Source organism: Amblyomma mixtum, chromosome 3 (assembly GCF_055824585.1).
Source record: "Amblyomma mixtum isolate Tamu chromosome 3, ASM5582458v1, whole genome shotgun sequence".
Lineage (NCBI taxonomy): Eukaryota > Metazoa > Arthropoda > Arachnida > Ixodida > Ixodidae > Amblyomma > Amblyomma mixtum.
This window is the reverse complement of record NC_143014.1, coordinates 301,424,432-301,434,642: the sequence shown is the minus strand read 5'-3', so window position 1 is coordinate 301,434,642 and position 10,211 is coordinate 301,424,432. Positions and strand designations below refer to the sequence as shown.

Sequence of the window (10,211 nt, the reverse complement as noted above, 5' to 3'; positions counted from 1 at the left end):
CAGCATCATGTGATTATAGTGAACTATCCGGTTCACTTTAATATTATTGTAGTGGGACAAGTTTTTTGGCTAAACGACACCGACGAATCCGATCGGCGTACGGTCAGCCTTCATGCGCTCGAGAGTTCGGCGGATGAGCGAAAACACGCTGATGAGGGGACAGTGCGAATACATGCGCGCTTATACGTTATCCGTATTGGAAATAAGCGAAACGAACGGCTATATTTCACATGTGCACACTTGGACACTCAATAGCGATAACCACTTGCCAAATTAATTCCAGTCGACGACGACTCCGTCCCCTTCGGCGACGACTAGGCCTAGCGAGTCCGCAAGGTTGGATCGGTGATTGCGGTGGTTGTGAAGAACGAATGCACACGTTTTAGCGAATGCAAATGGTCAACGAGTGTAGTTTTGACAACAGTGACATTAAATCAACTATTGCTTACATCGCAGGACGCGCATACGATGAACGGGAAGCGGCGGTGTGACTCGAGCTGCCGAGCAGTGCTTTACGGCCAGCAGCAGTCGTCGACGTCGCTAGCTTGTGACTAACAAGTTAGGCCATATCAGTTAGCGCGAACGGTCACCAAACATACTTCTGGATAAAGTAGTTTAAAATAAAGTACTGGGCATGTCGGAGGAGGCCGAGAAAATTAACGAGAAGCGCCGATTGTCCGATGTCAACAACCCGGCAGTCAAGTGTTTCTCAGGCGAGCGATCGCGTCGGCGCTTCCCACAGATTGTCGCACTGCTTAAACAAGCACGGGTACAACCGGTACAGAAGAGAAGAGATTATTTAATAGAACTAAAGCGCATATTTCGTTTTGTGTCTTGCAAACGAGCACAAGCTGTTCATACGAAGAGATGTAAACCAATGTAAACAGCAGTATGACTGCAGTCGTCCTCATCGGCGCACTCCTGGGGAAATTTCATGCACACGCGGTAAATGTTCATTGGTGTACTATTATCTGCAAGCACTCTCTTAGACGGAATACGAACTATTTGCTAAACAAACAGCAGAAAAAAGCGAGTAGCGGGTATCGAAATGAACAGCCACAGAGACGAAAGCAGTCGCGCGGTGGTGGGCGGGGCGATGCGACGGCGGCGGCTATTGGTTGGTTCGGGCTGTGTCGCGTTTCGAAGGCATTCCAAAATCTCGAATGTCTTCGTGGAGCGCCGTCGACTGGAAAGTCATTCCAACCGAATGCCGTTCAAAAACGTCGTGTAGCAGCGCACGTTCGGCAGTCGAGTCGAATGACGTTCGGTTGGAAGGCATTCGAAACGCCCGTGTAGCAGAGGAATTACATATCCCCACAGGGAGAAATCCTAGGGTGATAAATCGGGTGACCTAGGAGGCCAGGCTGTGGTTCCACCACGCCCAATCCATTGGTTAGGAAAAGAATCCGTCTATCTATGGCCGAGAGGATGAAGAAAAATGCGGCGGGGCTCCGTCATGCTGGAACCACATTTTTTTTAACACTGCCAGTGGCACCTCTGAGGCAAATTCAGAGACAACGCCCTTAAGAACGCAGTCTGTGTACTTCTTTCCAGTAAGGTTTCCGTCGATGAAGTATGGACCCACTACACGGCCGGCATAAATGCCACACCAAACATTTGCTGACCATCTTGATGGTGCTTGTGCTGACGTAGCCAATGCGGGTTCTGATCGCACCAATAATGGACGTTTTGTAAAATTGACATTCGAATCCCTGCAAAATTGGGCCTCGTCCGTCCAAAGCACTCTGCGGAGAAATCCCGGGTCTTCGTCGCACTGAATCAGACACCAGTTACAAAAATCAAGCCGTTTTTGAAAGTAATTTGCTGTCAGTTCCTGGTGAAGACTCACAGGATATGGGTGGTAGCTGTGTCTTGAAAGTAACCTCCAAACTGAAGTCAGACTCGCTCCTCATGCGCTTGCTATTTCCCTGACACTTGCTTCCGGCCTAATCGATACGTAAGCGAGGACATACGAGGTCTGTTAGAAAAGTATCCGACTTTACTTTTTTTGCGAACACCTGATGGATATGAGACAAGCGCGCTTGCATCAGGCGACCTTGAACCTTCATGCGCATGCATGAATTTTTTCCCGCCTGCCGATAGCGCCAGTCGCTGGGAAGCAGCGTTTGAGTGAGGCAGTGTGCAGTGCTCTCGTCGGTTTTTTATTGCAAGGAAAATGGCGGAGTGAAAGGAGCAGCGCTACTGCAACAAATTTTGCCATAAACTTGGCGACAGCCGAGTGGAAACATTTCGAAATATTCAGACGGCTTTCGGTGAAGATGCTAAGAGCAGCACACAGTTTAAGCAGTGTTACAATTGTTTTAAAGATGGCCGCACATCGGTGGAGAACGAGCCACGCTCCAATCGGCCATCAACATGCCAAAATGACCAGGTCATTGCCGAACTGAACGCTATGGTGATGCGGGACTGTCGCGTGACTATCCGAGAAATTGAGGAAGAGGTGGACATGAGCATTTTCTCCGCACATTCCATTATCACCGAAGATTTGGCCATGGAGAGTGTTGCGGCGAAATTCGTGCCGAAGCTGCTCACGGTGGAGCAAAAGCAGCTTCGTGTTGAAGTCTCACAGGACATGCTGGATTCCGCAAACAGTGACCCCGACTTCATCAACATCATAATCACTAGTGACGAGTCTTGGGTGTACAGGTACGACCCGGAAACCAGATCCCAGTCGTCAGAGTGGAAGCATTCCTCGTCACCAAGACTTAAGAAGGCCCGCCAATTGCGCAGCAATGTGAAAGTGATGCTGACTGCTTTCTTTGACACCCTCTGTGTGGCAGACCACGAGTACGCACTCTACAGGGTCAATGACCAAAGAGTACTACAGGGATGTCCTCCGTTGCCTACGTGATGCTGTGCGGCGCTAGAACCCGGAGCTGAGGTCAACAGGAAATTGGCGCACCCATCGCGCCAATGCTCCTGCACATTCCTCGCACTCGAATCAGATTTTTTGGTGAAAAACCAGACTCCTGTAGTTCAACAGACTCCTTACTGTCCTGATAGGCCCCTGCGATTTCTGGCTGGTTCCCAAAATCAAAAGGCCATTGAAAGGAGCGCGATTTCAGACAGGGAAGAACATTATGGCTGCAACGACAGCTGAGCTAAACTCCATTCCGAAAAGGGCCTTTTCGGAATACTTACCACAATGGCAGCACCGCTGGGAGAAGTGTGTGGAGTCCCAAGTAGACTACATTAAAGATTACTAGGTTTGCAACGCTCCAGTTATGCAAGTTTTTTTCAACGGCCAAAGGTCGGATACTTTTCTAACAGACCTCGTAGATGTCAAAATCGTCGGTTGCACTGGCTTGTCTTTTCCTTTTCTGAACACGGACTGATCCAGTGGTCCTAAATCGATTAAATATCGATGTGAATGTGGGACGAGTCGGCACACAACGACCAGGATGTTGGGCAGCATACAGTCTGGAGGCCAGCTCCGCGTCCATTTGCGCGGTGACATAATCGAGCACAATGTCCACTTTCTCGGCAGCTGAGCTGGCGCGGCCACTCCCACAACCCACACGCTGCGGCGTTGAAGTTTTAATCCGAGACGACACTTCCGTACATTCAAGTAATTTGAAACACTGGCACTGCAATGTCTGTGTCTTACGCCAAGCGCCTCAAACAGAAATGTCAACGCTTTTTGTGAAATTGGAACTACAGACTGCAAGGACAACTGCCTAATGGCATGCACCCACTGTCGCGCTAGCCCTCCTCGCTACGCGGGCAAAACTTATGTCTGATGCGGTTCCTAACATGTAGCGATTATAGAACAGCAGCTCAGCATAGTGAACAAATGAAGTGAAGGTGACGCCTCACATCTCGCTCGTCCGGTAGCCAGATCAGAAGTGGTGGAAACAGAAGAAGAATGAAAGAAAACTGCAGGCAGCGCCTATCAGGATTCTCAACATCGACGGTCGCTTAGATGGCGATGGCTATCCTCTTTCTTGCGCCGAGTGACGAAGCAACAGATAACGACGGCCGCGGTCTAGGTCGAGCGCTGAGGCTCCCTAGCCGGGGAAATGAGCACAGACGTTTAGAACTGGGCGCCACAATGACGTCACCAGCGGACATTTCGTTCGCACCAGACTTCCGGCGCTCCTCGTGCACCGATTTTTGATTTCGTGCGGGAAAAACGCCAGATTTCCTCGCGCTGCAGGGCTTTAGAGAATGAATTTTTCTTCGTTTTAAAAATTGATATAACGTCGTCTTGTCCGTGGCTTCAAACTCCCTGTTGGTACTAGCCACCCAACTGTGTTAATTAAAAAGTTAATTAGTAGATGTTAGTTAATTAGCTACATTATTATAGTATTTCCTATGGTAAATTTTGTCCACCGCAGCACAGAGTATGTTCCTGAAAACTTTTTTTTCTATTTCTAATTTCCTATTTTTAGGAATTTTTGAAAGTGTTCGCTGAAACACCAGGTAGAACGCCTGTGATGTCTGCTCGGGTACAGTCTCGAAGAAAACATGCAAACGCAGCGACAGATATTGAGGCGGCCATTATTTGTAATGCCTCGAAGAGACATCTGCTCGACCACATCGCTGGCTGCTTACTCATCAGCCCCTGGTTACGTAGCCTCCAAAATGTTGAGCATGATTCATCGAATGCGGATGAGTCGAGCAGCCCAAAGCATTTCCCGTGGAGGCAAGTAAAGATTCGAGTGGAGCCATGTGCGGTAATGCGCTGGAGCTAGAGATCTTGGTGCTTATTACGCGATAGCATAGGAGCCTTGCTGGAGTGAAAACTTGGCGCCCGCCGTCGTCACAGCTCCCAACTGTCCTCTTCTCGCCTCCACCCTCTCCACCTTTGTGGAAGAGGAAAGAGACGATGGGCTAAGAATGACTATGTTCATATGAAAATGACTAAGGCGGAAAGAGGAAAAATAAATAAAGAAGCGCTCTGTACCAGAATAGAATCAGCGAATAGAAAAGCAGAAATTGGTACACAATCAAGAGATGAATAGAAGAGTGCACTGCTATCGCATTTGCTCCGCAACGCTACAGTTGACCTCGCCTTAATTTTGCTGCCACTGGAATACATTGTTTCCCCAGAAGCCAGAACATGGCGCTGCTGGACCTTACGGCAAAGCTTACACAAGCTAAGCATGGCTCTGCAAGCTCGTATACCTCCTGTTGGCCATGGATACTACAGATTCTAGCTGTATTTCTTTCGTGAGGTACGTTCATAGCAGGTGGTGTACGCAATAACGGGCAATATTAATCTCCGTTGCAACAGACGACCGAAACAAGCGGGCGCAAGGGTTGTTCGCATGGCATGTGCTTCGTGCGCGGATTGGCCCGAAGTCGGGTTCACTATAGGGAGGTGGGGGGAGGGGGGGGGGCGTTGAGAGGGTGTGGCGTAGGTTGATTCGGTGTTCGACTTCTCGGGGCGCAGGCGCGCCGCGCCTTTCTTGGGCTTTCGCACACCCTTTCCTTGCTGTTGCAGCATTTTAAAATCGGTCGCGCTGCCGGGCAACTAACGGAACCGCTGGACCAATGTAGGGATAGCAGAGAACACACTTTGAATGTTCATACCGACACATCCTTGCCGCTACTTTCAGTCGAAAAGAGGTATTGCTTCTTTAAATGTACTACGTGTTTGTAGAGGGCGAGGAGAGGAGGCGACGGGACGCGCCGGCACCGCCGTGGGTCGGACACACGAGATGCCTCGCGCATCCGCGCCGCTCGTCGATAACTTGAGATGCCTCACACCTGCGCGGCGCGGCATCATCAAAACGTATAGTCGCTCTGTTCTCTCTCTCTCTCGTTGCCTCCGCGCTCTCCTTTCGAATTCGTTTCTGTTTTGTGAAGAATGAAATCAGTCTGCTCGGAATCTGCACGCTGTCAGCAAGTCTCTTTATATCCCGCAGCGAGGACGAGGCGCTACATATCTGTTAGAATATTCCGTACAGTACACATATAATCGTGTATCGTGACGAGGTGCGAAGTAATTCTGAAATGGTTGCGCTGACATTTTCAGAGTATGATTTCGTGCCCACTGAATTCCAGCAAATTAATGAACGGTCGCACCGTCCATATACCGAGTATACGCAATTTAATGCCTGCTCTATGCTCTTTGAAATCCCAGATGATTGCAAAAATTGTTTTATTTTATTTATGCAAACAAATGAAAACAAACCAATATTATGCAAGACCTTCACTTCCCATAATAATAATAGACGAAACGAATAGAATTCAGCTACTATACAGCTGCATAATCAATTCGCACAATGTGTCGACACGTCTTCGGGCCAAAGACGATGACTGTTTCATCAACAGCAGTGACTAAATGATAGTTAATCGCAGCAACTAGCGGAGGCGCGCGGGAAAACGTTCCCAGGTAGCAGTGATCGCTGCATCCTTGAGGGTCTCGTTGCGCTGTTCGCGATTTAGAAGTTCGCGAGCACAGAACCAAACACCACCGTAGCGGTCTGTCGCTGCACCGACATCAGTATAACACACGAAATAACACGGCGCCAAATTGGTGATGCAAAGCAGGTGATGGCGCCCGAGATAACACGACTGGCGCCGCTCACTAAAAAGGACGCGCTGCCATGCAACTCGAAAATTCAAAAGAGATAGAGGGCGAGAGACCTTTCCTCCTATCAGGACACTATCGTCGTGTATCCATCCACATAGTGTGAGGAGGTTTTTTGAATTAGCCGGAAAGGAAGTGGCTCGCGCTGCCGCCCCCCCCCCCCCCCCCCCCCCCGGGCTGCATGGGCATGTATTTATCGATTCCAAAGAGCAAACGGATGAACTGCGGTAGTTACAGTACGAATTTTGAAAATTAGAACCGCAGCCAATTCTGGGCTTAGGCAGATCTTTAGAGATATCTACTGCAGTGACCCTGGGCGTGCAGCACACAACAACTGGTGGCTGGTGCTGCACGCACAGCCTGCGACGACTTGCACACAGAGCACCCAACCAGCACAAACATTCAATCCAAAATTTTTCTTCCATCAGCGGCTATATGGAAGAATTTTCATCAGCTCTGGGTTCGCAGTGCTTCGAGAATTGGGCCCTGTCCACAGTTTATGTGTTGCAGCTCATACTGAGAGGGATAGTACAGGCTGTTTTAGTTTCGGCCCCATCAGGATGTGAGTTGGGGATCACACCTGTGACAGCGACCACAGTGGGCCGTGAGCTGCACTCGGAAGCCACAGATATTCCTAGCAAGGCTACCAAAAAGATAGCTCGGGTTTTTTCTAGTACCGGCGAATAAACGTCGCAGTGGATTTCCGCCACTGGTGCCCGAAAAAAAAATATATCTGAGCCTTCATCTCTGACAACGATTAAAATAACGACTGCCTACGTCAGCCTACGAACGAACACCTAGTGTACAGAGAACGCGAGGATGCCTTTATCCGGTTTCCCAAAGAACCAGCACGTGCTATCGCGATCAAAAGATTACGGGACACGCATTCTCCGAAAAAAAAGATATCGTCTCGCAACACAGCCGCGTGGTATTGTTATGCGCATTTCAGACGACTAGATTACGTGAGTGCTCTGAAAAATCATTTCATTCTACACACTCGCGTCCTGTAAACTTTTGATCGCGTAAGCACGTTGGTAATTCTCAAGCTTTATGAAAGATAACGCCGCATGGGCGTAAACGCAGGAGGCCTTACTTTTTCCTTCGACGTCACGCCGCTCTTCTACACGTGTCCAGCCGATTCCACGGTCGAGGATGCTTTGAAGAGAGCCTGGCAGGTCGCACTTCCCTCGACGCTCCTTGGGTGCGCGCACTGGTGCGGTTCTGCCGGAGCGATACACCTGTAGAGGAAGAGGGAGCAAAAAGCCTCATAAAAAAAAACATCGCTCGGCTGTCTTCTCCCCCCGCGTCACGGGATTGCAGCCTGGTGGGAAGGGGCCTCTAACGCGAACGGTATCCCCTTCCATGGAGGGAACAAAAGCGAGACTCCGCATGGACGCCACACGGCCACACATGGCACGTCCGCTGCGAATAAGAGATGGCTCCGGCGCTAGACGATCTGAGCGGAAGAGGCTGCCGCCGACGGCGACAGGAAATGGAACAAGACAGCTTACAAGCGCCGACTCCGACAACAATTGCTGACCATCCTGTAAGGACTTTTCATGTACTGAGTTCTGTAATACAGTGTTTTTGTTTTGTTTTCTTTTATAAAGTGTCACTTCGCTGTTTAAAAACCGGCCCATATAGTTAAGGTACCCCACCAAACCCTTCCTGTCGTGGTCACGGTGCCGCTTCGGTGTCGTTGCTTTGACGCGAACCGACACCGTGCATCGTGTGCTCGGTGGAGAGACGAGACCCGACGTCTGGCCCCGGCAAGCGTGGAAAAATACTCCCATTTATTGGGCAGCGTCGGAGATACATGACACTGACACAATACAAGACGATGTGTCACGTGCGGCCACCAATCGGCTTCTGCCTTTCGCGGGGTGCCGCGCGTATGAAGGGGACCCCAGCCGGTCCACCCTTTTCCAGCACCCATGGCGACCACACTGTGCCTTTCTAGCGATAATTGTTTTTTGATCAGTGGTGGCAAATGCCCTCCCTTTTATTTGTCGCCCTCGCCGTCACTTTTGAATACATGGCCCACGTTCACCCTAGCCCTCATTTTGAGAAATTATCCGGCCCTCCCTCACACTCACTTTACAAAATTTGCTGGCCCTTCCTCTCCCTCACCCACACATCGTCAACCCTTTTTCACCCTCACCCCCACTTATAATTTTTCGTTTTTTCCTAATAGTTTTTTTTCTAGTCGGCAACTTCTGGCAGTTTTACTCAGTAATAAAATATAAGAGAGGCTAGATGCTTTTGTTGTTGTGTGTTTAGTTTATTGGTTTATTGGGGTTTAACGTCCCGAAGCAACTTAGGCTATGAGGGACGCCGTAGTGAAGCGGTTCGGAAATTTCGACCACCTGGGGTTCTTCAACGTGTACTGACATCTCACAGCACACGGGCCTCTAGAATTTCGCCTCCATTGAAATTCGGCCGCCGCGCTAGGGATTGAACCCGCGTCTTTCGGGTCAACAGCCGAGCGCCGCAACCACTCAGCCACAGCGGCGGGGCCGTTGTTGTGTGTTTGGGCGTGTGAGCTGTTTGAGCTAATACGCGAGACAAAACCGAGACAGTTACGAGTCGAGCACCACGATATCACTCTGCCTTCACTTCTGCCACGCACTGCCTGCATACATGCGCCCTGCACTTATAACATTTCATTGTTATCTATATGCACTGCTAAAATGAGTCGGTGCGTTGTTGTGTCGGTGTACGGAAAGTAATACGCTAAGGACATTCCGGAAACAATTCAGTAGCATGTATCACAAGAGTTACAATAAGTGCTAAGCAATGAATCTACTACGAACGAGGAAAGTTTTTAGGTCGCTTAATAACCATTACCCGATAGCACTACGATAGCATTGTCTAACTGAATTTCACTGCTTCTAAGCTCCCGCCATTTCGTGCGGATTGCTGCATGGTCGTCTGATGGCGCTTCCACCCGCACGGATGGAAAATGATGAAGACCACCTTTCCAAACTACAGCGCGAGAGACTGGCAGTTTAAAATAGTGAACGAGGGTAGGTGACGGAGACGACGACATAGCGAGCAGAGCTGCATAGCGTGGCAGTTCGAACAATCAGTATGCTAGGATTTCTGCCAAATGTTTGTTCGTCTGAGGGAAGCGCATGTACCGACCGAATTTAAACCGGAGTGGCAATCCCTTTTGCTGATGCGCTCAGCCTTACGTCCCGTCTAATGCTCTGTTGCTCTTTTTTTTGAGATGTTATTTGTGGCGTTTCCTAAAAGTTTCAGAAATAGTTGATGTAAATAAAATTCATTTCTAGTGTAATAAATATCATGTACAAAAAAAGCTGCGGCGATGGAGTAATGGTCTCTAGTGTACTGTACTAAATTAGGTGTAGTGGGAACCGGATTCGCTGTGAGGCTGTTTTCCCAGACGCGCATAGATGGCGCTGCAGTACCCTTCTCGTCGGTCGTCTCCCGTGCTCTCCGGCCGCCGTTCTGCCATACTCAGCAGCCGCAATTCAGAAGTTCTGTATTATGCTTCTTTTATATATTGCTTCAAGAGAATATGCGGTATTTATATAATGTGCACAGACATGCCCAGTACACGGGGCTTCTGCATTTCGCCCCATTTCGATGGAGGCAAAATGCAAGAGGCACGTGTACACTGCGCGATGTC

General features: G+C 49.4%; 1 protein-coding gene across 2 annotated transcripts in view; it reads right to left on the bottom strand.

Annotated features, from left to right (window-relative positions):
- Window positions 1-8,302, bottom strand: part of LOC149355398 (anaphase-promoting complex subunit 10-like) — a 90,456-nt gene extending 82,154 nt beyond the window's left edge. The window contains exons 1-2 of one of the 2 annotated variants that reach the window (XM_089577634.1): window positions 8,218-8,302; window positions 7,653-7,797 (exon numbers count right to left, since the gene is read on the bottom strand). The gene's annotated coding sequence lies outside the window, so the exon portion shown is untranslated. Of the gene's footprint in view, window positions 1-7,652; window positions 7,984-8,217 lie in introns of those variants that run through there. The other variant, XM_089577635.1, reaches the window with a different exon arrangement.
- Window positions 8,303-10,211: the final 1,909 nt, after the last annotated feature.